This window comes from Bubalus bubalis, chromosome X (assembly GCF_019923935.1).
Source record: "Bubalus bubalis isolate 160015118507 breed Murrah chromosome X, NDDB_SH_1, whole genome shotgun sequence".
NCBI classification, from domain to species: Eukaryota; Metazoa; Chordata; class Mammalia; order Artiodactyla; family Bovidae; genus Bubalus; species Bubalus bubalis.
Window position 1 is genome coordinate 51937588 of NC_059181.1, and position 26760 is coordinate 51964347.

At 44.6% G+C, this 26760-nt stretch overlaps 2 long non-coding RNA genes across 2 annotated transcripts in view; one reads left to right on the forward strand and one right to left on the reverse strand.

The window, feature by feature from the left end:
• The window catches only part of LOC123331828, a 61310-nt gene extending 46922 nt beyond the window's left edge, over positions 1-14388 (reverse strand). The window contains exons 1-2 of the long non-coding RNA XR_006548621.1: positions 13519-14388; positions 12902-12979 (exon numbers count right to left, since the gene is read on the reverse strand). This is a non-coding gene — a long non-coding RNA (uncharacterized LOC123331828). The remainder of the gene's footprint in view (positions 1-12901; positions 12980-13518) is intronic.
• On the forward strand, positions 14008-14995 carry LOC123331829. The gene is made up of 2 exons (XR_006548622.1): positions 14008-14138; positions 14382-14995. It is a non-coding gene; the product is annotated as an uncharacterized LOC123331829 (long non-coding RNA).
• Positions 14996-26760: the final 11765 nt, after the last annotated feature.

The following is a 26760-nucleotide window of genomic DNA, read 5'->3' on the forward strand; positions in this document are numbered from 1 at the left end:
ATCCAGTCTCATCACTTTATGGCAAATAGATGGGGGAAAAATGGAAACGGTGCTAGACTTTATTTTCTTGGGCTCCAAAATCAATGGGGATGGTGACTGCAGCCATGAAATTAAAACATATTTGCTCCTTGGAAGAAAAGCTATGACAAACCTAGACAGCATATTCAAAAGCAAAGATATCACTTTGCCAACAAAGGTCTGTAGAGTCAAAGCTATGGTTTTACCAGTAGTCATGTATGGATGTGAGAGTTGGACCATAAAGAAAGTTGAGTGCCAAAGAATTGATGCTTTTGAACTGTGGTCCTGGAGAAGACTCTTGATAATCCCTTGGACTGCAAGGAGATCAAACCAGTCAATTCTAAAGGAAATCAACCCTGAATATTCACTGGCAGGACTGATGCTGAAGCTGAAAATCCAATACTTTGGCCACCTGATGCGAAGAGCTGACTCACTGGAAAAGACCTTGGTGCTGGGAAAGACTGAGGGTGGGAGAAGAAGGGGGAGACAGAAGATGAGATGGTTGGATGGCATCACTGACTCAATAGACATGAGTTTGAGCAAGCTCTGGGAGACTGTGAAGGACAGGGAGGCCTAGCATGCTACAGTTCGTGGGGTCACAACAGTCGGACATGACTGAGGGACTGAACAACAATGCCCTCCTGCACTGTTGGTGGGAATGTAAACTGATACTATTATGGAAAACAGTATGGAGATTCCTTAAAAAACTAGGAATAAATCTACCATATGACCTAGCAATCCCACTACTGGGCACACACCCTGAGAAAACCACAATTCTAAAAGACACATCTACCCTAGTGTTCATTGCAGCAATATATACAATAGCCAGGACATGGAAGCAACCTAGATGTCCATTAACAGATGAATGGATAAAGAAATATGGTGTATATATATACAGCAGAATATAACTCAGCCATAAAAAAGAATGAATTTGTATCAGTTCTAGTGAAATAGATGAACCTAGAGCCTCTTATACAGAGTTAAGTAAGTTAGAAAGAGAAAAAAAAAAGTATTGTATATTAATAACATATGTGGAAAATGGCACTGATATATAGAAAAATGGTACTAATGAACCTAGTCGAGAACGAACTAGTGGACACAGTGGGGGAAGGTGAGGGTGGGACAAATTGAGAAAGTAGCATTGACATCTATACACTATCATGTGTAAAACAGTGAGTAGGAAGTTGCTATATAACACAGGGAGCCTGTCCTGGCACTCTGTGATGACTTAGAGGGGTGGGATTGGGGGAGGGGAGGGAGGATCAACAGGGAGGGGATTTGTATATAATTATGACTGATTTGTGTTGTTGTATAGCAGAATCCAACACAACATTGTAAAGCAATTTTCCACCAATTAAAAAATTTTAAAAACAAAAAACAGAACTATGAACAATTTATGCAAATAAATTTCACAATTTAGATGAAAATATGCAAATTCCTTGAGAAACAAAGCTCTCCAAATGAACATGAGAAGATATAGACAGTCAAGTTTTGATCATGGTAAGCTGAAATAAAATGAGATAAGAAATATCTCCTCATTCTCTATTTTCTGTAAATAGGCATGTAGAATTGATATTTCCTCCTTAGAGGTTAGATAGCATTCACTGGTGAAGTCATCTGGGCCTGGAGTTTTTTGTAGGGGAATGTTGTTGAATCCAATTTCTTAACAGTTATGGAACAATTAAGAGTATCTATTTCTTCTAATGTCATTCTTAGTCATTTTATTTTCAGAGAACTTGCCCATTTTATGTAAGATATCAAATTGCTCAACTTGTTTATTATATTTACTTATTATCCTTCATATATCTGTAGGATATGTAGTGATGTCCTAATTTTTATTCCTGATGTTAGTAATTTTAATTTTCACTTTTTTTCTCTTGATCAGTCCTGCTAGAAAATTTTCAATTCTACTGACCTTTGAAATGATTAGTAAAACTTCATGAAAAAATGTACCTACATACTGTCATGCACTGCAGGTAGGAATGCAAAATAATATAAGACCTATGGAGAACAACTTGGCAGTATTCACTGAAATTACAAATGCACATATACCCTTTGACCCAGTAATTACATTTCTGGAAATGTGCAAAATGCACATATGATTATTCATTACAGCATTTTCATAATTAGAAACTGAAGACAAACCAAGAATAAATACATTATGGTACATACACACAAACGAATGCTCCGGAAGTATAAAAAAATGAAGAAGTTCTCTATGTATTGATTTGTAAAGATTTCCAGGATATATGGTTAATAAAGCAAGATGCAAAACAGTGTATCTAGTGAGTATGCCACATTTTGTGTAAGAAAGGGGGGGTTATATCTAGTCATAATTGCTTGTACATGCATAAAGATATTCTGGACAGATACACAGTAAACTAACAAAGATGGTTACTGAAGAAAACCCAAGTTCTTTGGCCTGGAATACAAGTCCTTCTAGGAAACACTTTGAAGACAGATTGCCTGACACTTTGGTATAAGACTTTGGTCAAATTACTGTTTCTTCACCTCAACACAAGGTAACAGTACCTATCCTCATAGGGTTATGAGGATTAAATGGATTAATGGAGTCTCTGGCACATAGTTAACATTCAATAAATCCTAGCTCAGTTATCATCATAATTTGCCTGACTCTAGCCTACCTTCTCATCCACCTCCCCAACAACTTCCTTACAGCTGTGGCTTTCAAGTCTAGCTGCAAATTAGGATCACCTGGGAGACTTTTTCCCCAATACTGAGGCCTGGCCCCACTCCCGAGACCATATAAATCAGAGTCTCCAGGGAAGGGGGTTGGTGGAGCCCAGGCACTGACATTTTTAAACAGCACTCCAGATAATTTTGATCATGCCTACCAGATGCTGAAGAAGGAAATGGCAATCCACTCCAGTACTATTGCCTGGAAAATCCCATGGACAGAGGAGCCTGGTAGGCTACAGTCCATGGGGTCACAAAGAGTCAGACACAACTGAGCAACTTCACTTACTTACTTACTTACCTACCAGATTATTGATTCCCTCAATGCACATGATACATGTCAGGCTCATTCCTGCCTCTGCACTTTTGCCCACATTATTCCCCTTCCCACTCCCACTCTGATTTGGGAAGCCTTTTCCAACCCACATCCATTTCTACTCATCTTCCAAGACCTAGTTTAGATACCCTGTCCTCCATAAGGACTTTGCTGTTTTCCACACACTCCTTTGATGATTCCCTGCTGCCTACAGGGTAAGGTTCTTCTCCAACAGATATTTAGTCCCTGTGCTTGTATCATTCCAAACTACTTGTTCTTCTGAAGCCACACTTATGCCTGAGCCTCTGCACATGCTCTTCCAAACCCCCAGCCTCAACCATACCCTTAACCAACTACTACTCATCCTTCAAGACCCAGCTCATACAGCACTCCTATGAAGCCCACTCTGAGCCCCTGTGCTAGTCCCCCTGAGGTAGAGTTAGGTATTCTCTGCCCTCTATTCCCTCGCACTTTGGACTTATCTCTGCACATGGTGTTGTCATATATTTGTCTGGGTTGCCAGTTAGTCTGAGCTTCTGGAGGGCAAGGATTGTGATTTTTCCATCTCTCTAACTTCCCTATAGCACAGAACCTGCACAAAGGAAGTACTTAGAGAATATTTGACAAATTCTATTGCTCTGTCGGGGTTTACTGGTATTCATTCTGAAAATTGCTAGTCTCCCCTTCAAGTTAAAGTCCTGATAACTGAACAAAATAGTTTAAGGTTAGTATGAACAGCACTGAGGAAACTGGATTATCACCTTTCATTTTAGCCCATTTTTGTCCATAGCCCTTAGATCTAGGGCTAAGATCTCAATACCTTATTTACAAGCCAGGCTTTGAAGTCTAAGATCTTATTAAGGTTAACAAGCCAGCCTTTGAGTACCGCCCCCTCAACCAATTCACTGCCTGACAAATAGCTCTGCTTAGTCAATGGTCCTAACCTAGGCTATACATTCAAAAATCAGCTGGGGAGCTTTTCAACATCCTGCTGCTCAGGAGGCCTGGCAGGTCGGTTACTTTAGAATCTCTGGGGGTGGGTCTCAGACATCAGTGCTTCTTGAAGTTACCCAGGTGATCCCAAAGAGCTGTCAAGCTTGACAGTCACTGGTAGATTTAAATCCATACAGATCCCGCCCCTGGCTCTGCTCTTATTTTTTCCTCCCAACTCTACCCTTTCTTCATACTCTGTCTCCATGCTCCTCTTCTCTCACTCCCACTGGCTTGTTCTCCAGTTGTTCACATTTATTGCCTTGATATGACCTGAATGGAAACTGAGTAGTGGAAACAGCACTGAGCTGGGAAAGCCTGCATTGAGCCTGGGTCTCTGCCCCTTTGTGGTCTTAGCCCTTCATTCTGGATGTTTGTTTCCTCTTGAGTTGAATGGGGGATCATGCCACTTGTTCTGCCTTCTTAAGAGGCTTGTGTGAGGAGCACAGGAAATAACAGACCCTTCTTTGGAAGGAATGATGCTAAAGCTGAAACTCCAGTACTTTGGCCACCTCATGCGAAGAGTTGACTCATTGGAAAAGACTCTGATGCTGGGAGGGATTGGGGGCAGGAGGAGAAGGGGACGACAGAGGATGTGATGGCTGGATGGCATCACCGACTCGATGGAGGTGAGTTTGAGTGAACTCCGGGAGTTGGTGATGGACAGGGAGGCCTGGCGTGCTGTGATTCATGGGGTCGCAAAGAGTCGGACACGACTGAGCGACTGAACTGAACTGAAAGTTCTTTGGGTGCTGGAGAGCACTGTGGAGATGCAGGGAGTATCTAGAGCTGCACAACCAGCATAAGGGCCATGCAGTGTTAATACCACTCATGCAATACAAGACCATATCAGGAATTCCCTGGCAATCCAGTGGTTAGGACTCTGTGCTTTCACTAAAGCGGGGCATGGGTTCAATCCCTGGTCGGTTAACTAAGATCCCACATGCCACAAGGTAACTAAGCCCACGCACCACAACTGGAGAAAGCCCTCCTACCACAAGGAAGAGCCGGAGCACTGCAATGAAGACCTAGTGCAGCCAAATACACACACACACACAAGCTGGGGAGATTTCTGGTGGTTCAGGGTTTAGGATTCGTGCTTTCACTGCCATGGTCTGGATTCAATTCCTGGTCGAGAAACTGAGATCACACAAGCTGCACAGTGTGGCCAAAATAAAAAATAATAAAATAAAAACCAAATTTGAAGGTTTGACAAAATGTGAAGCATTTTGTCAGCACTATGACAAAATGTGAAGGTTTGATAAAAGTTGCAGTGTTTTATATTATTCTCTACTTTTCTGTACACTTGAAAAGAAGATGATAAAATAACTATACAAGAGAAAGACATAAACTTTTTTTGGCTGCACTAAGTCCTCCTTGCAGTGCATGGGCTGTTTGTTGCTGTGCATGGGCTTTCTCTAGTTACAGCAAGCGGGGGCTACTCTCTAGTTGCAGGCTTCTCATTGCAATAGCTTCTCTTGTTGCAGAGTATAGGCTCTAGGTGCACGGGCTTCAGTAGTAGCAGCTCTTAGGCTGTAGAGTGCAGGCTCAGTACTTGTGGCATATGGGCTTAGTTGTCCCACGCCATGTGCAATCTTGGTTCTTGAACCAGGGATAGAATCTGTGTTCCCTGCACTGCAAGAGGGATTCTTAACCACGGGACCACCAGGGAAGTTCCAAGATACAAACACTTTTAAAGCAAAATAAATCAAAGGGATTTTTATCATCATCTTGTCCTAGCTTAATTTTATTGTCCGCCCTGGTATAGTGTCAGGAAATGATAGATCTTGGAATTGACAGCTGCTTCAAATCCTTTTTGTAAGATAGAGATGTATAAATCAATAACAATAATTTTTTTTAAAACTTGTCTGTTTCCTCTACCTGATTTTGGACATGTTGCTGAGGACATTTTTGCATGCACTCCACCAAGTAATGAATGCTCAGTATGTTCCCTTGAAGAAAACAAAAGGAATGGGAGAGACCCAGGAAGAGCCTGAAGGGGAAAAGGGAATAAGGGTTCCTTCACTTGGATGAAGTCACCCTCAGGTGTCAGTGGCTACCCAACTATCATCCTCTCCCTTGTTCAGTTGCCGCTGCAGTTTCTTGTAGAGGGGTTGAACAATTCCACTGTGCAGCCACTAGGGGCTCTGTAATAAGGTAACAAAATCACAGTTCATGGTGCTCTTTTTTTTTTAATTATGTATTTATTTATTTGGCTGTGCCAGGTCCTAGTCGCAGCACATAGATCTTCGATCCTCGTTACTTTTTTTACTGCAGGATCTATAGTTGTGGCATGTGAGCTCTTAGTTGTGGCATGTGGGATCTAGTTCCCTGACCAGGGATGGAATCCAGGCCTCTTGCAATAGGAGTGCCACTGGACCACCAAGGAAGTCCCTATAATGCTTTTTAAGACAGTTGCTCCGCTTTTTCAACAACCTCAGAACTGATCTGCTACTTGGAAAACACGGGCCTGGCAAACAAGCTACAGTTCACCCGTGTAGCACTTTCATTTGATTCAGACACGGGTGCCCTCCTGGGCAGAGGCAGCTCCTCTGGGTTCAGTGTGGCTAGCCTGTGGATTTTAGAAAAAGGCCCCTGGAACTTCCCTGGTGGTCCCTGGTGGTTAAGACTCCATGCTTCCAGTGCAGGGGGCTAGGGTTCAATCCCTGGTGGGGGAACTAAGATCCCACATTCTGCAAGGCAAAAAAACAAAGAAAAAGCCCCCCTCTCTCCTGGCTGGCACAGCCTTGTACCAAGATCCACAGCACAGCTAGGTGAACATAGAAACGATTGACTTTAGGATCCCTCATCCTGAGAAGACCGTCTCTTCAGCAAGTGGTGTTGGGAAGTTGGGTAGCTACATGTAAATCAATGAAGCTATAATACACCTTCACATTATATACTAAAATAAACTCAAAATGGCTTAAAGACTTAAATATAAGACAAGACACCACAAAACTCCTAGAAGAGAATATAGGCAAAACAGTCTCTGACATAAATTATACCAAGGTTTCCTTAGGTCAGTCTCCCAAGGCAATAGAAATAAAAGCAAAAACAAATGAGACCTAATCAAACTTATAAGCTTTTGCACAGCAAAGAAAGTCATAAACAAAACAAAACTACATTCTATGAACTTGGAGAAAATATTTGCAAATGATGCGACTGACAAAGGCTTAATTTCCAAAATACACAAACAGCACCTACAATTCAATAACACACACAAAAAACAAATAACCCAGTTGAAAAATGGGCAGAAGACCTAAATAGACATTTCTCCAAAGGAGACACACATATGGCCAATTCAGTTCAGTTAAGCCACTCACTCGTGTCCGACTCTTTGCAACCCCATGGACTGCAGCACACCAGGCTTCACTGTCTATCACCAACTCCTGGGGCCTGCTCAAACTCATGTCCATTGAACCAACCATCTCATCCTCAATCGTCCCCTTCTCCTCCTGCCTTCAATTTTTCCCAGCATCAGGGTCTTTTTCAATAAGTCAGTTCTTCACGTGAGGTGGCCAAAGTATTGGAGCTTCAGCTTCAGCATCAGTCCTTCCAATGAATATTCAGGACTGATTTCCTTTAGGATTGACTGGTTTGATCTCCTTACTGTCCAAGAGGCTCTCAAGAGTCTTCTCCAACACTCAGTTCAAAAGCATCAATGCTTTGGTTGCTCAGCTTTCTTTATAGTCCAACTCTCACATGCATACATGACTACTGGAAAAACCATAGCTTTGACTATATGGACCTTTGTCGGTAATGTCTCTGCTTTTTAGGCACATGAAAAGATGTTCAATATCACTAATTATTAGAGAAATGCAAATCAAAACTACAATGAGGTACCATCTCATACCAGCTAGAATGGCCATTATTAAAAAGTCTACAAATAACAAATGCTGGAGAGGGTGTAGTGAGAAGGCAGCCCTCTTACACTGTTGGTAGGAATGTAAATTGGTGCAGCCACTATGGAATACAGTACACACACACACACACACACACACACTGGAATATTACTCAGCCATAAAAAAGAATGAAATCATGCCATTTGCAGCAACATGGATGGACCTAGAGATTATCATACAAAGCAAAGTAAGTGAGAAAGAGAAAGACAAATACTATATGATATCATTTATATGTGGAATCTAAAATATGATATAAATCAATATATTTATGAAACAAAAACAGACTCACAGATATAGAGAGCAGATTTGTGGTTGCCAAGGGGAAGGTGGGTAGAGGAGGGAAGGAATGGGAGTTTGGGATTAGCAGATGCCAACTATTATACATAGGATGGATAAAAAACAAGGTCCTACTATATAGGATGATATTTAATATCCTGTGATAAACCATAATGGAAAAGAGTATGAAAAGAGTATGAAAAATATATATATATACATATATATGGAGAAGGCAATGGCACCCCACTCCAGTACTCTTGCCTGGAAAATCCCATAAATGGAGGAGCCTGGTAGGCTGCAGTCCATGGGGTCGCTAAGGGTAGGACATGACTGAGCGACTTCACTTTCACTTTTCACTTTCATGCATTGGAGAAGGAAATGGCAACCCACTCCAGTGTTCTTGCCTGGAGAATCCCAGGGACGGGGGAGCCTGGTGGGCTACCGTCTATGGGGTCGCACAGAGTCGGACACGACTGAAGTGACTTAGCAGCAGCAGCAGCAGCATATATATATAACTGAGTCACTTTGCTGTACAGCAGGAACTAAATATAATATTGTAAATCAACTGCTGCTGCTAAGTCGCTCAGTCGTGCCCGACTCTTAGCGACCCCATGGACTGGAGCCTACCAAGCTCCTCCGTCCATGGGATTTTTCCAGACAAGAGTACTGGAGTGGGGTGCCATTGCCTTCTCCAACTACATTTCAATAAAATGTTAAAATAAATAAAATGAGACAGTTAAAAAAATGATCCTCCATCCTCACCCTCTCAGCACAAGATGTCTTCCGTACAGGGAAAACTTTCATGACTTTATAGGGCAGTACTGCTAACACATAAAATAAGTACTTGTGATTTGGCTTGTGACTATCCCCAAGATCTCAGACTTCAATTGTCCCACCCTCCCCTGCTTTCCTGCACTGCTTTCACTGCATGTTATCTGCATTCCCAAGCCACTGGCCTTTACTCTGACCCTGGCTGAGAGGAGCCTGGTCCTGCCTCAGGGCTTTTCACTGGCTCTCCCTGCCTTGCCCCTCCCACTTCTTTCTTTACTTCCCAAACCTTTGCAGATCAGGGTTTTCAGTTCGCCAATACAGCCAATCCTTTCTCCAAGTCTCCCAGGCCTTCAGTACCCTCACTACCCCCTGAAAGGCTTATTTACAAGTTTATTGTTGATTCCACCTCCCTAGAGAACTGTGAAATCTCTTTGCAGGGAACACTCCATTCAAACATCACAACCCCTCCCACCCAAACCCTGTACTAAGGGACTTGCCCAAATTTTAGCCTGACTTCTAACAGCCTTCCCTGGTGGCTCAGATGGTAAAGTGTCTGCCTACAATGCAGGAGACCTGGGTTCAATCCCTGGGGAGGGAAGATCTCCTGGAGAAGGAAATGGCAACCCACTCCAGTATTCTTGCCTGGAAAATCCCATGGATGGTGGAACCTGGTAGGCTACAGTCCATGGGGTCACAAAGAGTTGGACACGACTGAGCAACTTCACTTTCACCTCACTTTCTAACAGCCTAAGGCTGGGTGCCTGGATGACATAGCCTCCTTTTAAGTTCCTGTCTGAAAAAGTTCAGGGTTGTCAAAACAAGCTACCATTTGTTCTAGCCAACACCTGATGACAGGCCGCTGATCTCTCTTACGGCATTTACTAAAAAGGGCTTACAATTGTGAATTCCTCTGTCTCTTTGATTGTGAATTCCTCTGTCTCTTTAAGATGTACTCTTTGGAACCCTATGGACTGTAGCCTGCCAAGTTCCTCTGTCCATGGGATTCTCCAGACAAGAATACTGGAGTGGGTTACCATGCCCACCTCCAGGGGAATCTTCCTGACCCAGGGATCGAACCTGAGTCTCTTATGTCTCCTGCATTGACAGGCAGGTTCTTTACCACTGAAGCCCATACGTTTATGTATATACATATATCTCCTAGGACTCAGAAACATCTTTCTCAAGGTCCTGAGAGCCAGTCCTTTGAAATATAATCAAGGAAGGATAGGGCCTCCGTTTCCTTCCCAGTAACTATGAGAGGATAGAATAATCCTAACTTCAATAATTGCCAGCTAACAGACACAGCTGGCCTAATTGTAAGCCAATAGGGTAGGGGGCCTCCCCAGAAGAAAAGAACCAGATACAGCTTTTTGACATAAGAGAAGCCATTTTATCACACTGGTCAGAATGGCCACCATTAAAAAGTCTACAAATAACAAATGCTGGAAAGGGTGTGGAGAAAAGGGAACTCTCCTACACTGTTGGTGGGAATGTAAATTTGTGCAGCCACTATGGAAAATAGTATGGAGTTTTCTTAAAAAACTAAAAAGGTCTTTTACCTTCTCAAATGGCCTACTCTGTCAATAGAGTATGTATCTCCCTGAATAAATCTGCTTTCAGTCTAAAAACTAAAAAGAGTTGTCATATGATCCAGTAATTCCACTCCCAGACATATATTCAGAGAAAGCAGCACTATTTACAATAGCCAAGACATGGAAGCAACCTAAATGTCCATCAACAGATGAATGGACAAAGATGTAGTAAATGTATACAATGTAATATTATTCAGTCATAAAAAAGAATGAAATAATGCCACTTGCAGAAACACGGATGGACCTAGAGATTATCATATTAAGTGAAGTATATCAAGAAAGAGAAAGAAGGGAATTATCTGCTGGACCAGTGGTTAGGACTCAGCACTTTCACCGCTGGAGCCCGGTTCCTTGGTCTGAGAACGAAGATCCCAAAAGCCGCAAGGCATGCCAAAAAAAAAGAGAGAGAAAGAGAAAGACAAATACCATATGATATCACTTATATGTGGAATCTAAAATATGACACAAATGAGCTTATCTACGAAACAGAAACAGACTCACAGACTTAGAAAACAGACTTATAGTTGCCAAGCGGGAGGAGAGGTAGGGAAAAGAAGGACTAGGAGTTTGGGATTAGCGAAAGCAACCTATTATACATAGGATGGATAAACAACAAGGTCCTACTGTATGGCACAGAGAGCTATAGTCAATATTCTGTAGTAAACCATAATAGAAAAGAATATGCCATATATATATAAAACTGAATAACTATGCTGTACACCAGAAACTAACACAACATTGTAAATCAACCATACTTCAATTTTAAAAAGAGAGAGAGAAGCCATTTTAGGCCTAAGCCATTTCGTGATCTAAGCCTGGCCACAATGATTGCCCTTGAAGACATGCCCTTGAACACATCTTAAGGAAACAAAAGAACAAACAACTGTTGTCAGGAAAGAGAAGTAATAATAGCAAAGATAATGAATCAGCTGTAAAGACTCTCAGTTCTGTTTCAAAGGTAAAGATTAGCCTGAAGCACTTTCTTGAGCTGTTTTGCAGAATTCAAACCTACCTCCAGCACTCAATTACCAGATCAACTGGAACCTAAGGGATGATGATGTTGACCTTTGCTGACCATCATGGCTTCAACTATAGCTTGGACTCTGACAACTTTTGCCCCAGTTCTATGCTGAATTTTCCACTGCTCAAGCTCCCCCCACCCCAACCCTGCCATGGATATACATACACCATGCAATCTCGTAATAGAATATTTATGTACCCTCAGCTTAAAACTTCCCCAATTTTGCTGTTCAGGGAGACACTGCTTTGGGGAAAATCCCCACTGTTTTCCTTACTTGCTTCAAGTAATAATAAATTCTTCTTTCTCCTGCTCTTTGCCTTGGTTGTATCTTTTGCCTCGACACCCACCAGGAAGCAAACCCAGTTTTTGAGTAACATAATCACTCTTACACTGACCAACTGTATTTTTAAAATTTTTCACTTCCCTCACTCTACTTGAGCCCCTGCTTGTTCCTCCTCTCTCATTCTCCCTTTAAAACACCCTGCACAAATCGGAATGGAGCCCAGCTTTTTCCCCTACTGTCAGTACTTACTAAACAAAATCTGTTTTCACTGCTTTAGAGTCTCAGTTCAGTTCAGTCACTCAGTCATGTCTGACTCTTTGCGACCCCATGGACTGCAGCACGCCAAGCTTCCCCGTCCATCATCAACTTCCGGAGCTTGCTCAAAACTCATATCTATGGAGTTGGTGATGCCATCCAACCATCTCATCCTCTGTCTAGCTTTAAAGTCTAGCTTTGTTGATATTTTACACTCTCTACCTTCACCCTCCCTCAGAGGGAAGGGACCATGTTTATTTTGTTCACTGCTGAATCCTAAGTGCCTCCAAGAATGACTGGCACAACAAACATTTGCTGAATGAACAAATAAATGTTTGTTAAAATGCATATAGTAGGGGACTTCCCTGGTGGTCCTGTAGTTAAGAATCTGCCAATGCAGGGCACACAGGTTCAATCCCTGTTCTGAGAAGATTCCACATGCCATGGGGCAAATAATCCCATGTACCACAACTACTGAGCCTGTGCATTCTAGAGCCCATACGCCACAACAAGAGGAGCCACCGCAATGAGAAGTCCACACATGGCAACTAGAGAGTAGCCCCCGCTTGATACAACTAGAGAAAGTGCATAGCAACAAAGACCCAGCGCGGCCACAAATAGATAAAATAAAAAATGTTTTTTAAAAATGCATGTAGTAAAACGACCCTGTTGGGCTGCTACCCCGCAGGCCTACAAGGCCTGTGCATGCCCAGCTTCAAGACCGAAGAGCCCAGAGCCCAAGACAAAGACATCAGTGGTTTAATGGATGGGGGATCTTACATGTCTGAAGCAAGGTCCTGGAGCGACACCTCACTGTGTGTTGTGGATGGCGGGCAGGACATGGCTGCAGTCTTCGCCCTGGGGAAGGGGAGACCGCCAGTTATAGGGGGAACTGACGTCAGGTTGGCTCATTGGTTACCAGAAACTAGCAGAGGAGCACGCCCCTCACTGCCCCACTGATAAGAACATTCGTCAGTAGCTGGGGCCTGGGGCAAGTATGTGGGAAAGTCAGTCATGTGAGTAGGGTATAGGTGAAGCAGGCACTGGTCCAGCAGGGGATGTACACAGAGCAAGAGAACAGCCATCTTGAGTGGTCCTTGACCATACAGACCCCAAGATTGGTAGATAAGAGGCCTAGATTTTAGTCTCGTCATTTGTCTTGGTTAACTTGTTATGTGAGTCAAGTTGCTTCATCAACTTGGTTCAACTACTATCTGTGTAATCTGGGGCAGCATATCGAACATCTCTTTGTCTCTGTATCCAAGCAATTCCTTCTGCACAAGATTATTGGGAAGACTGAAATGGTGTATGAGAAACACAGCAGTGTGAGAGTAGGTGCTCAGGAAGTAAGTTCCAAGTTTGACCTTTTAGTGGGTCTCCCTTATCTGGTCTCTTACCCGGATTGTAGATTGTGTACATCTGTAGGTTGTGCTCTTAGAGGAGTGCAGACTCTGGAGCCAGACTGCCTTGAATGTGAAGTCCTGCTTTACTCCTTACTAGAGAAGCACTCACATGCTTATCTGTAAACTGAGGGTGATTGTAATCCCTACCTCATAGGGTTGTCCTGAGGCCTAACAAAGTAAATATACTCAAAACAGCACCTCATATATACATGTTACTTAATATGATTGGGCCGTCTTCATTCAGAAGAAGCATCAAGCTTCAAGAGCCCCAGTGCCTCTGTGACCTCACACCTGTAGCTGGAGCAGTCAAAGGCTCCCTTCGCTGTCCTTACAGGGGCCTGGGGGTCAGAAGTCAGCTATTAACCCAGTCTCAGATTGGGCCAATTAGCACCTAATTCCGTCTTCACTGGGCCAATTCGTACCTCATTCAGTCTACACTACCTGTTCTGTGGTCTGAAGTCACTCTTCTGCGCCCGCGCCTGCTCCCCTCGGCTTATCTGTGGAAGCAGCGGTTTTCCCAGGCCAGAGACGGCTCCAGACCAATTTTTTCAATTGCTGTAATCCCACCCTGTTCCACGGACCCCCTTTTCGACTCAGAGTCCCCTGGAGTGTGGGTGAGCCCTTTGGAACTGACTGAAAGACTGAGGGTGGGGTCTGGCGCAGTTACTGAGCAAATTTAGCTTTTCTTCAGGGGGATGATATGGGGTACAATGGACCTAAGATTGAGTCCTCTCTAGGCCTCGGAGATGTGAGGACAGGACGGAGAGGGGTTTCCTCTGGGTCTAACACACCCACCCCGTTCCGTTCTCTGGTTTTTTGCCTCCCGCGGGCACCACAAACTGCAATCCGGAAGAAAGGAGGACCCACAAGCGCTACCGTCGAGGACTCTGCGCCTGCCTAAACTGCCCCGGGCGGCCGCACCCCTCGTCTTCTCTCTGTGACCTGTTGTTGTCGCACGCCGCTTTGTCCACATCCCCTAACAGTCACTTCCTATGGGTCTGGCCGCAGTCGTCCCTTCAATCGCACTGGCCAGTTCCACAACTGACTCTTCCGCCCCTCTGGCAGAACAGGGCGAGCAGGACGCGCATGCGCGGACCCCACCTCCACAGAGCACAGGGTGACCCCTCGGAGGGCCTGACAGGGGCGGAAGGAGCATGCGCAGATGCCGCGAACCGCTCCGGAAGGGAAGATGTGCTGAGTGGGTGGGTATTGGCAAAGCCAGACCTGTTCATCTCCGCGCCCCTGCTGCCCTCCTTCTCCCTGAGTCTTATCTTCCCATACTCGGTCAGGACTATAGGACAGCCGCGTATCGGAATCTTAGTGTGAATCCTTCCGTTTAGCTAGCAACCCCTCTAAAAAAAGACTTGAGTTAATAAAAATCATATTTAATCTGTTGACTTGCTTAGAATGGGTGCAACCTGTAGATCACCGTCCAGTCCTTGGTTCCAGAGCAGGCGACTCTTCTTCCTCACTTGGCAGTGGCAGAAATGAAAGGGGAACTTGCCCCCTGCCAAGCCCCTTTGCTAGACTCTTTGGGTTCCCACCTTCTGAGCCCCTTTGCCAGTCTCTTCGAGGGCCTGAGCCATCTTTGGGCTCCCTGTGATGACAGATCAAGGTCTCCTCACCGTGTCCCACATCCCCACCAATGGGACAGTTTCACATGGTGCAAGTGGCTTAGGGTGGAGGGCACAAGCACTACGCATGACAGTTACTACTGACAGACCACCTTTTATACTAGATATGATGCACTAGAATAGAGTGAGTAATCGACCCACTTCACAGAGGAGGAAACTGAGGCCAGAAGAGGAAGACAACTCGACCCAGATCACACAGCCATCCCTTCAGTAGGTGCATGACCAAGACTTATCACAGACAGTGCCTCTAAATCCTCACACTTGGAATAGGAACCCCCGCCCTGTTTGCCCCCCACTTCTGGGTGTTGCCCAGTCACACTGGCAGGATTTTCACTGGCACTTCTGCCTCGCCTGGGCTGACTCATCTCTTGCACCCATTTGTTCTGTTCAGAGTCTTTCCTAACTCAACCCAGGCGGGCACGGAGGGGATTTGAGGGCTGGTGCTCCCCTCATAGCTCAGTAGGTAAAGAATCTGCCTGCAATGCAGGAGACCTGGGATCGATTCCTGGGTTAGGAAAAATCCCCTGGAGAAGGAAATGGCAACCCACTCCAGTATTCTTGCCTGGAAAATCCCATGGACAGAGGAGCCTGGCAAGCTACAGTCCATGGGGTCACAAGAGTCAGACAAGACTTGGTGACTAAACCACCAGAATTGTTGGAGGACTCTCCACCAAAATCGTTGGAGAAACTAGTCTAGGTCCAGGGCTGGAAAGCTGGAAGGCCCTGAGAGGGCCAGCCCTGGGTTGGCCTCTGGCCAGGCGCAGGGCGGGGGTGCTTTGCACCTCCTGGAGGAGGGGTGATGAGGAGCCCCAAGGGAGAAGCATGCTTCCGCCCGCATTACCTCCCTCCTCCCAGGCTCCTGCTCCCTGAGGGCGGCGGCTGTCACTCCCAGCTTCTTCGGCGCCAGCTGGCTCCTTGTTCTCAGCCTTCGCGCCTGCCTGCTCGCTTTCCTGCTTTCCTACCAGCTTGCCTACTGGGTCGATATGTCAATCATGTGAAGACAAGGTGGATACAAGTGGAACTGAGGCAGTGTACTGATCACAAGACTTTGATTCCACCAAATGATACAGGTTTATTGGGATGTCACACATATGCATGCATTCACTCAACAAACTGTGTTCTTTGCCAGGCCCTGAATGGCAAATGAAGGATTCAGAGATCAGATTACAGCCATGAACTCTCAGGGATCAGGGTAGGTATTGGTGCAGAGGTGGGCATAGAAAGCCATGGGAGCCTGAGGAGGAATATCTCAACATCAGGGTGGTTATCCGTGCAGTAGGGTTGCTATATTTAGAAAATAAAAAATAGAGAGCCCCACTCTGATATGAATTTCAGTTAAATAACAAATAATTTTCATTAGTGATATTGGGAGAGTATGTAATTTCCTCAGTTCTGTCTCACCGCAGCAAAAATTTGAATCGATGGATGGATCAGTGTTACAGCTCAGTTTTATTTGGAAAGCAAAGGAAAATACATCCTCCAGGCGTGAGGGTGGGCTGACCCAAAAGACTTGAAGAGAAGAGAAGCCAGAAGTTCAATTTTGGCTCCTCTTTTTATATGTTTTTTCTCCTCCCCCTGAGCCTGTCCTATGTAAATTGGGCTAGCCAGGAGGGCTGTTTGTTTCACCTAAGGTTCTCACTCCAGTCCTCAGAACTTCCTTTGTTCTATTTTCATGGGCTTTTTCCTTTCTTTGTCTTTTAGCCACAGCCATTATGGACTCCTTTTTCCTATTCTAACTACCTAACAGGAATAAATGAGTTAACAACTACATAAGGAAAAGAAAAATATACTTAAAACTGTACCTGGCCTTTAGGAAGAGCTATGTAAATATTAGCTACTGTTACTCTTCAGAGTAGTGTCTCTTAGCCTTTTTTTATGCTAAGGACACTTCTGGCAATCTGGTGAAATCTAAAGAAACCCTTCCCAGAATAATGCATGCATAAGATAAATAAAGATTACAAAAGAAATACAAAAACTAAAAAAAGAAAGATATCTATAACATAGTTATATAAGTACTTCTTTATTAATATATTAAATATCAAACTCTATCAACAGGTTTAGTGACTAACATAATTTCAAAATAGTGATGTAATTTGAGAGACCTGAAACAACTATGATGTGCTATGAAAATCTGATTTCTATTGGTGACAAAGCCACAGGTACTGCTAATACTACTGTAATTTGTTAACCACATTTCCTATAATGACATGCTACATATCTGTTAGTGATAGTGAAAATAAAGATGCAACCTTCCCCCCCAAATCCATGGGCTCCTTAAATTCTCTCTAGAGACTCTGAAAGGACCCTGGACCCTGGGTTAAGAACTATTGCATTTAAAGTAAATGGAGCCATTAGCTGAACACTTCCTCTCTTGTCACCTCCAACCTTGTCTCTGCCCCTACTCTCTTTCCTCGGGTCTCAGAGAAGAGAAGTCCTATCTTGGGCTTGCCCTTCCCACTGGGCTCTTGGTCTCAACCTCTCCCACTTCCTTGGGGAATTGTGCCACTGAGCATCTCCTCTCTTTATTGTTTGAACCTCTGTCTCAAGATAATTAGAAAATAGGGAACAGAGTGAACTCAACTTTTGCACACAATAGATACTCATCAGTAAGGGTGCATGAGGGCCAGAGGTGAGCCGAGAGGCATGTCAGGGACAACAGAACCAGCAACATCCGGCATTACCCAGAGTTAAGTTTAGGGTTATCTCTACCGGAGGTGAGAGAAGAGCAAAGGTTTTTCTTTACTCCTGGGAGATAAAAACCACAGGATAACCCATTTAACCCTTGTGGGTGCCTGCAGTTATCCTGGAAAAGGCACTAGCTCCGACTCTGAGATGACGTTGACAAATATAAAGGACCCCAGCAGATGAGTGTGGAGAGCAACTGAACATGTGCCTATAATTTGAGTGAGTTGGGGCACAATTCAAATGAATGGTTTAAATTCTGAAGGAGTGTGTGGGTTGTGAGAATGACTGTAGTGAACATCTGAGAGCATGCTGAGGACGCATGCTAACCAAGTGTTTATCATTTGTATAAATGGAACTGATGTCTAAATGAGCCTGTGTGATGCCAGCCTAAGGTCATGATGACTTTACCTTTGCCCAAATCAATGGCCATTTTTCAGCCTTTGTGTAATCAGAACTTTCTGACTGCACTTGACACGGTTGACCAACTCTCCCTCCTAGAAACTACCCCTTAGCTTTCATGACACCTCTTTTTCCTGGTTCCCCCTGCTTTGCTGTTTCTTCTTGGCCTTCTCCCTGAGTTCCTTTTCTGGGGAGTCCATCTATCTCCTGGTTTCAGTAGTGCCTGTATGCTGAGGACTTTCCACTCTCTAGGCTCATTTTTTCCACCGAATTTCAGAATGAGACAGCCAATCATTTTCTGTCCCCCTACACCAGGTGTTCCTTAGGCACCTCCAACACATATCCTAAACTAAACTTAATCATTGCCTCCAACATCTGTTCTATCACAGTTCAGTTCAGTTCAGTTGCTCAGTAGTGTCTGACTCTTTGCGACCCCATGAATTGCACACCAGGCCTCCCTGTGCATCACCAACTCCCAGAGTTCACTCAAACTCATGTCCGTCAAGTCGGTGATATCATCCAGCCATCTCATCCTCTGTCATCCCCTTCTCCTCCTGCCCCCAATCCCTCCCAGAATCAGAGTCTTTTCCAATGAGTCAACTCTTCGCATGAGGTGGCCAAAGTTCTGGAGTTTCAGCTTCAGCATCATTCCTTCCAAAGAACACCCAAGAATGATCTCTTTTAGAATGGACTGGTTGGATCTCCTTGCAGTCCAAGGGACTCTCAAGAATCTTCTCCACCACAGTTCAAAAGCATCAATTCTTAGGCACTCAGCTTTCTTCACAGTCCAACTCTCACATCCATACATGACCACTGGTAAAACCATAGCCTCGACTAGACGGACCTTTGTTGGCAAAATAATGTCTCTGCTTTTCAATATGTTATCTAGGTTGGTCATAACTTTCCTTCCAAGGAGTAAGCGTCTTTTAATTTCATGGCTGCAGTCACCATCTGCAGTGATTTTGGAGCCCAAAAAAATAAAGTCTGACACTGTTTCCCCATCTATTTCCCATGAAGTGATGGCACCAGATGCCATGATCTTCATTTTCTGAATGTTGAGCTTTAAGCCAACTTTTTCACTCTCCTCTTTCACTTTCATCAAGAGGCTTTTTAGTTCCTCTTCACTTTCTGCCATAAGGGTGGTGTCATCTGCATATCTAAGGTTATTGATATTTCTCCCGGCAATCTTGATTCCAGCTTGTGCTTCTTCCAGTCCAGCGTTTCTCATGATGTACTCTGCATAGAAGTTAAATAAGCAGGGTGACAATATGCAGCCTTGACGTACTCCTTTTCCTGTTTGGAACCAGTCTGTTGTTCCATGTCCAATTCTAACTGTTGCTTCCTGACCTGCATATAGATTTCTCAAGAGGCAGGTCAGGTTCTATCTCAGTTGGTAGCAATACCATCTTCACAGACACCCAAACTGGACCCTGGGAATGATGCCCTCTTCACTCCATCTAACCAGCTGCCAAATTATGATGATCTAATGCCTACATCCTCCTTAAATTTGGCACCTCCTCTCTATCTTCCTCCTATTACAACCCAAAATCTCTTGTCTGTACTATTATAACTAGTGAGATCTCCCTGTTGTCTCTCTTAAAAGAAGCCTCCAAGAAGCCAGAAGGAACCTCTTCCTAAAGCTAAAATTTTAATATGTTACCCCCTCCTTACTTTAAACCCTTTGACTGGTTCTCTCTCACTTCTAGGCCTCTCAATAAGTTGCTGCATTATGATTGTCTGACTTCAGCCTGTACAACACTACTTTTCAGCAACAATATATGACTTTAAACTCCCCACAGTAGTGCTACCAGGTGAGATAAAAGATGCTAAGTGATGAAATTTGAATTTCAGATAAACAACAAATAAATTTTAGTATAAATATCTCCCAGGCAGTATTGGGGACATACTGATACTAATATTGTGGTTTCCCTGATGCCTCAGATGATAAAGAATCTGCCTGCAGTGCAGGAGACCCAGGTTTGACCCCTGGGTTGTGAACCTCCCCTGGAGAAGGGAACGGCTACCCACTCCAGCATTCTTGCCTGGAGAATCCCATAGACAGGGGAGCCTGATGGGTTACAGTCCATGGAGTCGCAGTGTCAGAAACGACTGAGCAAGTAACACTTTCACTTCTTTTCACACTAAAATTATTTGTTACTGTCAGGGGAGTGTGTAATTTCCTCGGTTCTGTCTTGCTACAGCAAAAATTTGAAGTGACAGACAGATCAGTGTTACAGCTCAGTTTTATTTGGCAAGTAAACGAAAATACATCCTTGAGGCATGAGGGTGAGCCAACCCAAAAGACACAAAGAGAAGAGAAGCCAGCTCAATTTTGGCTCCTCTTTTTATATGTTTTTTCTCCTCCCCCTGAGCTTGCCCTTTGTAAATTGGGCTAGCCAGCAGGGCTGTTTGTTTCACCTAAGGTTCTCACTCCAGTCCTCTGAACTTTCTTTGTTCTATTTTCACGGGCTTTTTCCTTTCTTTGTCTTTTAGCCACAGCCATTATGGACTCCTTTTTCCTATTCTAACTACCTAACATTCCCCCCTCAAGAGATGGGAGGCCCAATTCTTTGGGAATGGGTCATCAAGGTCTCTCTGGCTACTTCCTGCTGAACTGGGACAGCGAGGGGCATTGGGCCTCCCCCTCTTGCTAGTCTCAAGCCTCAGAGTCCTTACAGCGGTGTCCATATAAGGGTGAGTGATATTTTCCATGGTCAGCTGTAGTTTTATATATCCTTGTTGAACTGGCACCGCATGTTGTAACTTGTTGACCTGGGCAGAGACAAAACGGGTTAGACAATCAATAATACATGGAGCAATCATAAGCAGCATCAATATGGTGATAACAAGGATTAGTAGGGGCATTAGCTAATTCCAAATTCCCTCCCGTCAGAAGGATCCCCCAAAGAGATATTGTAGCCACCCTGAGAACTCTCCAGCTCATTCTTTGAGATCCTGTAGGATCTGAATGTTTTTCTTGAGGACTCTGAAACTTTCTATAACTTAGCTGGTGGTATTTACCCAGAAACAACACGTCTCATTCAAGGTGGCTTGAGTTCCTCTTTGTTCAGGGATCAGGAGACCTATCTCCTGTCTATTTTGGAGTACAACCCCTGCCAAGCTGTGTTGGCTTTTTAGAGCTATCCTGAGAAATCTTATCCTCAGAAACTTAATTTTGGGGGGTGTTCATTAGAATGGCACTCATTTGTAGTCCTGAATAGGTATCTGAGATCTCCCAGGGGCTCACAGGTGTATTGAGTGTCCTCTTCTGTTTTCTTCCACAGCTTGACTCGTGAGTAGTGAATCCAGGAATTATGTCCTAGTACCTTGACTGCTGTGGGGGTAGAAAGTACTACAGGGTAGGGGCCCTTCCATGTAGGCTGGAGTTGAGCCTTTGGGGACCCAACTTTCCAGACTTCAATTAGGACTTGAGTCTCTGGAGCATATAGTGGTGGCTCTTTAGAATCTTTTGGGTCCTGGTTGACACACCACAAGCATATATCTTGTTGGAATTGCCCAATGGCCATGGTATAAGACTGGAGGGTCTGAGTCTCTGGATCTAGGAAGAGGTCATTGACATAAACAAAAGGTCTCCTGTATAGCATCTCATAAGAACTAAGACCAACCTGTTCCTTAGGGGCAACACAGGTGCAGAGGAGAGCTAATGGTAAAGCCTCCTTCCATCCCAAGGAGGTCTCCTGGTTTATCTTTTTTATTGCTGATTTTAAGAATTGGTTGGCTCTTTCTACTTTTCCTGAAGACTGAGGCCTCCAGGCACAATGTAGATAATAAGCAATGCTCAATGCTTTAGAGACCCCTTGGGTGACCTTAGAAGTAAATGATGTCCCATTGTCACTTTGTAATGACCTGAGTAGACCAAATCTTGGAATGGTTTCAGGGAGCAGTTTTTTTTACCACCTCCTCAGCCTTCTCAGTCCGGGTAGGAAAGCCTTTAATCCATCCTGTGAATGTATCTATCATGAATAATAGGTATTTATACCCTTGAGAAACTGGCATCTGGGTGAAGTTCATCTGCCAGTCCTCTCCTGAGTAGGTCCCATGCCATTGGACAGGCTGGGCCAGCTCGCGTCTTCAAGCTCCTTGGGGGTTGTTTAATTGGCAAGTGGGACAAGAGGAGACCACTTACCTTATAGTCATCTGGAAGCCTGTTCCTCTGAAGGACCTTTCTAGTAATCCTTGGAGGGCCTTCTCCCCTAAATGAGTGGTGGCATGTAAGGAGTTAACCAAGTTCCATTGGAGGTTCCCAGGCAGAAAAAGGAGTCCTTCCTTGTGGAACCACCCCACATGATCTTCTTGAAAGCCCTCACTCTTAGCTTTAAGAGTCTCACCTTCAGTATATGAAGGAGTTTCTGACAAATTAGTCTGTGGAACTAAGGTGGCAACCCCTATTAGGTCATTGTTCTGTAATCCTGCTCTCTTAGCTGCCTGATCAGCTGCTTGGTTTCCTTGTGCCGCTTCTGTGCTCCCTTTTTGGTGTCCTTTATAATACGAGACTGAAACCTCAGTAGCCAGATGGACTGCCTCCAAGAGCCTAAGGATTTGATCACCATATTTGATTGGGTACCCTTGGGTGGTCAAGTGGCCTCTTTCTTTCCAAATAGCAGCATGTGCATGTAGCACCAGAAAAGCATGCTTGGAGTCAGTATAAATGGCTACTCTTTTTCTTTTTCCCAGCTCTAAAGCTCAAGTCAGGGCTATGAGCTCAGCTAATTAGGCTGAAGTACCTGGTGGCAGAGGCTTAGCCTCTATGGTCTCAAAATTGGAGACTATTGCATATCTGGCTCTTTTTCCATCCAAGACAAAGCTGCTTCCATCAGTGTACCAGATTTCCTCAGGATTGGTCAGAAGATCTGACAGTCCCTCTAGGGTTTTGTCCAGTGGTCCAAGGTTGCTAGGCAAGAGTGAAAGGGGAGAGAGCCCTCAGGGGTAGGCAGGAGGGTAGCTGGGTTAAGAACCTCACAAGGGGATATAGTCAGGCCTGGATTTTCCATCAGAACTACTTGATATCTGAGGATCCTGTGATCAGACATCCATAAATGGCCTCTCCCATTCAGGAGTTGTTTCACTTGGTGGGTGGTAAAAATAGTTTGCCCCCAAGAGAGAGTTTTAAAGCATCTTCTATCAGGACTACAATAGCTGCAAGATTTTGAAGGCAGGGAAAGATCTCTTCCCAATAAGGGAGTAGGACGCTCAGGGACCACCAGAAGCTGGTGGGAAAATATTTGTCCATCCCAACAGCCAAGTGCTCAGGTGAATCTTTTTCTAATTGCTTTTCCTATAGCACCCAAAATGGTACAGGTTTGGGAGGAGAAGGCTCAGGAGAAGGAGGTCAGGACAGAGTAAGTAGTCCCTGTGTCAACCAAGAAATTCTCGGACCTACCTGCCACATCCAGTTGCACCCTTGGCTCCAGCCCCATGATGGTCATCTGTGACAGGCAGGCTGGGTGGAGCGGGCGGCTTCAGTCCTGTTGAACCATCATGACGGAAGGCTTGGTGCCTGACCTTGAGGCTCTTGGATCCCCAGGGCAGAGTGCTGCCCAATGTCCCAATTGATGGCATTTGTAGCAAGCTATTTTAGGAGACCTGTCATGGTTTGGACACTCTTTGGCCCAAATGTCCCGCCTGTCTACAGATTGGGCATTTGCCTCGTGTCTTGTCCTTCAAGGACTCAGGGTTTGCCACAGGGTTTCCCTGGAGGGCGGCCAGCATCTGGGCATGCCTTGTCTCTTTCCTTTTCTCCCTTTCCTGGGCCTTGACCTCCCTCTCCTGTTCTCTGTTATGACAGGTATTGGTGGCTGTCTGGACCATCTCATCTAAAGAGGCAGCAGGGTCCTGCTGCTGTAGCTATTGTAACTTTATCCTGATGTCTGATGCACACTGGGACAGGAATTTGTCCTTTAAAATCACCTGTCACTTGTAAGAATCTATGTCCAAATTGGTAAACTTTCGGAGGGACTCTTTTAGACTTTCCAGAAAGGCAATGGGGTTCTTGTTGGACTCCTGAGTTATTGCTGAGACCAGGCACAGTCCCACAACTAATAGGCTTCCTTCTATTTCCATGGGTGGACTTCCTTAGGGGTGAGTCTTTCTGAAGCTTATCCTACCCAGTACCGTTGCAACCTGAGAGCCGGGCGTCCCCAGGTCAGGGTGCAGATCCCCAGGCAGGCCGAGGCATGACAGCCTCCTGGAGATTGAATCCCCAGGCAGGTTGAGGCATGTCGGCCTCCTGAGAATTGGGTCCCTTGGCAGGTTAAGGCATGTCGATCTCCTGGGACCCCTGGACTGGCGGATCCCCAAGCAGGTTGAGGTGTGACAACCTTCAGAGGACCAGATCCCTAGGCAGGTCAACGCAGGTCGACCTCCTAGGACCCACGGACTGGAGTTGGGTGTCCACAAGGTCTCCAGTGTGACCAGTGCTGGGTAGGATTAAGGGGTTGTAATCTTAACTCAGACAGCCATTTTGCTTTTTTGCATTTCTTTTCCATGGGGATGGTATTGATCCCTGTCTCCTGTACAATGTCACAAATCTCAGTCTATAGTTCATCAAGCACTCTATCTATCAGATCTAGTCCCTTAAATCTATTTCTCACCTTACAAATAGCTGTGAAAAGAAGAGAAGCGAAATGCAAAGGAAAAAAGGAAAGATATAAGCATCTGAATGCAGAGTTCCAAAGAACAGCAAGAAGAGATAAGAAAGCCTTCCTCAGTGATCAATGCAAAGAAATAGAAGAAAACAACAGAATGGGAAAGACTAGAGATCTCTTCAAGAAAATTAGAGATACCAAGGGGACATTTCATGCAAAGATGGGCTCGATAAAGGACAGAAATGGTATGGACCTAACAGAAACAAAAGATATTAAGAAGAGGTGGCAAGAATACACAGAAGAACTGTACAAAAAAGATCTTCACGACCCAGATAATCACGATGGTGTGATCACTCATCTAGAGCCAGATATCCTGGAATATGAAGTCAAGTGGGCCTTAGAAAGCATCACTGCGAACAAAGCTAGTGGAGGTGATGGAATTCCAGTTGAGCTATTTCAAATCCTGAAAGATGATGCTGTGAAAGTGCTGCACTCAATATGCCAGCAAATTTGGAAAACTCAGCAGTGGCCACAGGACTGGAAAAGGTCAGTTTTCATTCCAATCCCAAAGAAAGGCAATGCCAAAGAATGCTCAAACTACCTCACAATTGCACTCATCTCACACGCTAGTAAAGTAATGCTCAAAATTCTCCAAGCCAGGCTTCAGCAATACGTGAACCGTGAACTTCCAGATGTTCAAGCTGGTTTTAGAAAACGCAGAGGAACCAGAGATCAAATTGCCAACATCTGCTGGATCATGGAAAAGCAAGAGTGTTCCAGAAAAACATCTATTTCTGCTTTATTGACTATGCCAAAGCCTTTGACTGTGTGGATCACAATAAACTGTGGAAAATTCTGAACAAGATGGGAATACCAGACCACCTGACCTGCCTCTTGAGAAATTTGTATGCAGGTCAGGAAGCAACAGTTTGAACTGGATATGAAACAACAGACTGATTCCAAATAGGAAAAGGAGTACGTCAAGGCTGTATATTGTCACCCTGTTTATTTAACTTCTATGCAGAGTACCTCATGAGAAACACTGGGCTGGAAGAAGCACAAGCTGGAATCAAGATTTCTGGGAGAAATATCAATAACTTCAGATACGCAGATGACACCACCCTTATGGCAGAAAGTGAAGAGGAACTCAAAAGCCTCTTGATGAAAGTGAAAGTGGAGAGTGAAAAAGTTGGCTTAAAGCTCAACATTCAGAAAACGAAGATCATGGCATCCGGTCCCATCACTTCATGGGAAATAGATGGGGAAACAGTGGAAACAGTGTCAGACTTTATTTTTCTGGGCTCCAAAATCACTGCAGATGGTGACTGCAGCCATGAAATTAAAAGACGCTTACTCCTTGGAAGGAAAGTTATGACCACCCTAGATAGCATATTCAAAAGCAGAGACATTACTTTTCCAACAAAGGTCCGTCTAAAAAAAAAAAAAAAAAGGTCCGTCTAGTCAAGGCTATGGTTTTTCCAGTGGTCATGTATGGATATGGGAGTTGGACTGTGAAGAAGGCTGAGCGCGGAAGAATTGATGCTTTTGAACTGTGGTGTTGGAGAAGACTCTTGAGAGTCCCTTGGACTGCAAGGAGATCCAACCAGTCCATTCTGAAGGAGATCAGCCCTGGGATTTCTTTGGAAGGAATGATGCTGAAGCTGAAACTCCAGTACTTTGGCACCTCATGCGAAGAGTTGACTCATTGGAAAAGACTCTGATGCTGGGAGGGATTGGGGGCAGGAGGAGAAGGGGACGACAGAGGATGAGATGGCTGGATGGCATCACCGACTTGATGGACGTGAGTTTGAGTGAACTCCAGGAGTTGGTGATGCACAGGGAGGCCTGGCGTGCTGCCATTCACGGGGTTGCAAAGAGTCGGACACGACTGAGGGACAGAACTGAACTGAACT